Here is a 5,788-nt window from a genome sequence, read left to right as displayed (position 1 = left end):
GTCTATGAAAAGCAATTCAATTCCCATGAATAAGTTTGGTTTTTGGAAGTTGCGGGTTTCCCAACAATGAATTCACCTAACAAAAAGTTCGTTGTTATAAAAATTCTCCTTCAAGGTCATTAAAGGTTTTTGGGACGGTAAGAGTTGATGGTGGAACCATTTTTTTGCTCGATTGCTTTGAAGTTTTCCTTAATAGTGTTAGGTTGATGTTGATGGAATAATGAATTTTATAGGGACATTCTTGATGTAAAACTATACAATTTTTTTTGTTTAATGTGGTATTTCTATTTTTATATAATTTACTACCATTTTAAGATAGATGTACATTTTAAGATAGATGTTTAAATCTTAATGTACTTTTTCCATTTTTTAAAATGTTTATTTCGATTTCTTATATTTTTTATTTACGTAATATCTAAATTTTATATTTTAAAATAGATATTTAAATCTTAATGTACTTTTTCCATTTTTTTAAATTGTGTATTTACTTATATTATATATTTTACATTTTAAGATAGATGTTTAATGCTTAATGAACTTTTTCCATTTTTTTAAAAAAATTGTGTATTTACTTATTATTATATATATAATTCATATATTATATATTTACATTATTTACTTATTATTTATTTTCATGTATATGTATTTCCATTTCTTGTACTTTTTATTTACTTAATATTTATATTTTACATTTTAAGATAGATGTTTAAATCTTAATGTATATTTTCCATTTTCTTTAAATTGTATATTTCCATTTGTTATACTTTTTATTTACGTAATATCTATATTTTAAATTTTAAGATATATTTATAAACCTTAATGTAACTTTCCATTTTTAAATTGCGTATTTACTGATATTATATATTTACATTATTTACTTATTATTTATTTTCCGGTATATGTATTTCTATTTCTTGTACTTTTTATTTACTTAATATCTATATTTTACATTTTAAGATAGATGTTTAAATACTAATGTACTTTTTCCATTTTTTTAAATTTTTATTTCCATTTCTTATATTTTTTATTTACGTAATATCCATATTTTATATTTTAAAATAGATATTTAAATCTTAACGTACTTTTCCCATTTTTTTAAATTGTGTATTTACTTATATTATATATTTTACATTTTAAGATAGATGTTTAAATACTAATGTACTTTTTCCATTTTTTTAAATTTTTATTTCCATTTCTTATATTTTTTATTTACGTAATATCCATATTTTATATTTTAAAATAGATATTTAAATCTTAACGTACTTTTCCCATTTTTTTAAATTGTGTATTTACTTATATTATATATTTACTTATTATTTATTTTTCTTTATATTGTGTATTTCTATTTCTTATACTTTCTATTTACTAATAATTTTATATTTTAAGATAGATTTACATTTTAAGATAGATGTTTAAATACTAATGTACTTTTTCCATTTTTTTTTAAATTGTGTATTTCCTTTTCTTATACTTTTATTTGCGTAATATCTATATTTTAATAGATGTGTAAATATTAATATACTTTTTCCATTGTTTTTAAGTTGTGTATTTGTTTTTCTTATACTTTCTATTTACTAATAATTTTATATTTTAAGATAGATGTTTAATATTTAATGTACTCTTTCCATCTTTTAAAAATTATGCATTTTCTTATTATTGTATATGTAATTCATATATTTATATATTTATAATATTTACTTATTATTTATTTTTCTATATATTGAGTATTTCTCTTTCTTATACTTTATATTTAGTTAATATCTATATTTTATATTTTAAGATAGATGTTTAAACCTTAATATATGGTAATCTTACATATGTTTAATGTAGTTTTTCTATTTTTTATGTTGTATGTCTACATATTATTTTTTAAAAATAAAAATGTAAAATGGTAATCTTACATATGTTTAATGTAGCATTTCTATTTTTTTATGTTTTATGTTTACATATTATTTATTATTTTTGAAATTATATATAATGTTTTTTTTTATACAAAATAGTAATGTTACATTACGGAAATAAGCCGTCTTTTTTAAATGTAAAATGGTAATCTTACATATGTTTAATGTAGCATTTCTATTTTTTTATGTTTTATGTTTACATATTATTTATTATTTTTGAAATTATATATAATGTTTTTTTTTATACAAAATAGTAATGTTACATTACGGAAATAAGCCGTCTTTTTTTAGTGAAAAATAGTAATCTTACATATGTTTAATGTAGCATTTCTATTTTTTTATGTTTTATGTTTACATATTATTTATTATTTTTGAAATTATATATAATGTTTTTTTTTATACAAAATAGTAATGTTACATTACGGAAATAAGCCGTCTTTTTTTAGTGAAAAATAGTAATCTTACATATGTTTAATGTATTTTTTCCATTCTTTATGTTGTATGTTTACATATTATTTATTATTTTTGAAATTATATATAATGTTTTTTATTTTTTTTATAAAACGGTAATGTTACATTATGGAGATAAACCGTCTTTTTTTTAAAAGTGAAAATTGGTAATTTTACATATGTTTAATGTATAGAGTATTTCAACAATAATGATGCTTTTAGATTCCAATGATTCTCAATCATGATGTGTTTTATTATAAAACTGTCTTTGAGACATATTCTTTGTATAAAATACATCAAAATGTAGAAAAGATTAAGTGTAGTTAGGCTTTTGGGTCAGCTCCAAATGCACTATTTTCACACCTAAAAAGTTTATTGGTATCATGTCCACATTAGTAATGGCGTAAATGTCCGGATCTTTTTATGTTTTTCAGTAGCTATGTTTTCGAATGCTTTTTCTATGCTTCTTATACGCTCTCTATGGAATCAACTAAATTATGATGATGCGAGGTCGAACTCATGCATCGAATCTGTGTTCGCTGGGATTTTCTTATTCAAAGTTTCACGTTTGATTATTCTTCTTTAAGGATTGAAAGTATAAGCTATGTTGTTCCAATGTCTTGTGTCATCTTACAACCTCTGCTGCATGAGTTAATCTTGAGATTGATATCATGTTCTATAGCTATTATGATTATCATTCTAACCAGAACTGAGTTAAATTGTAATTTGCATATCATACCCTTGTTCTTAACAAACTATACTCTTGCAAAGTCTTGTGTTGACTAAGTTATACTGCAGTTTATACATTAGAGCTTAAGAGTGACAACTATACTGCAAGTCTTTGTATAATTGTATACACAACATAGTACAAAGAAAATGTCGATTAAAAATGAATATCAGCCTAAACTACAAAAGCCTAACCGCTTCTTTGATAAAATAGATGAAGCAACTCCTTTCTATTTGAAAACCTTAAGGATTCCAGAATCGCATCGACCATAAAGTGGAGCATCATCAGCAACAAATTTAACAAAAGAAACTGAGGAAATTGGTTTGTGTTGTATAATTGTATTCCAAATACTAATGCTCGACAGTGAGGAGACCTAAGCAATAGCTAGTTCAAAATGTGAAAAGATTGGGAGTAAACTCATAAAACCTCTAAGATGCCTCTTGTTATAATTTGGAAGCAACCGGGTAATGAGTCTACACTTTCGAAGAGGCCAAAGCTGACAATGTGATTTGGGTAACGAGTATTGCATCCTTACAAGGAAGCCTTTGCTTATATTATCACCAATAACACATTTGAAAGTTCACTGATAGTCTATTTCCGTTTTCCTCACCTTCGGATTCATTAAACATTGAAAGCCTCAAATTCAGAGTCTCATTCTCTATGTGACATAAGTTACTGTAGTACTTGATCCATAAAAGCACCATAAGAAGCCATAGAATGTGGAATTCTTCTTGACCGTTTGAAATTGTTTTGTTCTTTTTGCTCTCAACATTTATTGTTGTTTACAAATTGTGTAAGTTAAAAAAAAAGTGACTCTTTGGTAAGGTTTGTCTCTGATCAGTGGCGGACCCACAAAGGGAAGAGGAAGATCATATAGCATCCCATAGATATTAAAAAAAACAATTGTTTGGGCTTGGAGCATCATTACAGGAGGGACCCAAATTAAGTCCTTAGCATTATTATTGATTACTTTAGGGTTTAAGGACAAAGTTAAGGACTTTTGAATTTTTGTTGATTATTGGTAAAGACTTTTATGAGTCCTTAGAAAATTTTGATTGTTTATTTTAATAACTAAAATAAATGTAAAAGATAAGTTTTATATAAAACATTAAACATTGAAAACATAAAAAAAAATTACGAAGATGAAAAAAAAATTACAAAGTTGAATTAAAAAAAATTCAGAAACATGATAAACATTTTATTACATTAATAGAAACTTAAAAATTACATATTATTTTGAAGATGTCCAAATTTAGCCCATATATGTTCAATCAAATCATTTTTTAATTGTTGATGGACTTGTCTATCCCGGACTCTTGTTCGTCGTTGAAGCGTATTACCGAGATTTGTAGGCATTTCGACAGAATATGTGAGGTCCTCATTTTGTCCCTGTTGAAATTCTAAAAAGTCATACTGAGTGTATGAATCTCTTTCATCTTCAACAATCATATTATGAATTATGATACATGCTCTCATAATATTTGCTATTTTGCGTTTATCCCATAAACTGGATGGATTTTTAACCACGGCGAATCTAGCTTGCAAGACTCCAAAAGCACGCTCGACATCTTTTCGGACTGATTCTTGGGTTGTAGCAAATAACCGATTTTTTTGGTCCTTGTGGTAGTGAGATAGATTGAATAAAAGTCGCCCATTTCGGATAAATATCATCTGTGAGATAGTAACCGAAATGGTAGTCTGTTCCGTTGACAGAGAAGTTGACTTCCGGGGCAACACTGTTAATAATGTCATCGAAAACATTGGATCGATCAAGAATATTTAGAACATTCATAGTACTTGGAGCTCCAAAAAACGCGTGTCATATCCAGAGGTCAGATGAAGCTACCGCCTCCAAGACAATTGTTGGTTTGTCGGTTCTTCGTGAATACATTCCTTTCCAAGAGGTAGGACAATTCTTCCATTCCCAATGCATGCAATCGATGCTTCCAACCATTCCGGGAAATCCACGGTGTTCTCCAATATTGAGTAGTCTTTCAAGATCAGCTGCCGTGGGGCGTCGCCAAACAAGTTGATTATTGCAGCGGAAAACTCATGCAAACATTTTCGAGCTGTTGTTTCACCAAGTCTTACATATCCGTCGACAGTATCAGCCCCACCACCATATGCCAATTGACGAATTGTTGCGGTACATTTTTGGAACGGTGAAAGATCGGACCGTCCGGTAGCGTCTTGTGTTGGTTGAAAATACGCTACTTCCGTAGAGAGACGATGCACAATACTCAAGAACAAAGCCTTATTCATTCGAAACCGGCGGCGGAATAAATTGTGAGGATATGTAGGATTATCACAAAAATAATCATTCCAGAGTTGATCATGACCTTCTTCTCGGTTTCGCTCGATAAAAATACGTGGTTTCCGCTGTTTTGGTTCTGGAATTGAATTTTTGAATAAATCATCAAATATGTCGTCATCATCATCATCATCATCTTTGTGGTAATGATAATGGGAAGATGATGCCATTGAAAATTTAAAAAAGAGAGAAAAAATTTCGAAAGAGAGAAAAGTATTCGAAAGAGAAGAGAAGAGGGGTGATTCGCATATTTTAAAGAGGAGACCATATCATATTTATACACAAGGAGTGCATCTTGTTGTTCTTCTGACCCCATGACAAGCAAACCTCTCGTGAACACTAGAAAATTTGAACATTACAAAATCTTGTGACTTTGTAGTACATCATGTGAAAGAAACA

The sequence above is a fragment of the Brassica oleracea genome, chromosome C9 (assembly GCF_000695525.1).
Source record: "Brassica oleracea var. oleracea cultivar TO1000 chromosome C9, BOL, whole genome shotgun sequence".
NCBI classification, from domain to species: Eukaryota; Viridiplantae; Streptophyta; class Magnoliopsida; order Brassicales; family Brassicaceae; genus Brassica; species Brassica oleracea.
Note: the sequence above shows the minus strand (reverse complement) of the source record.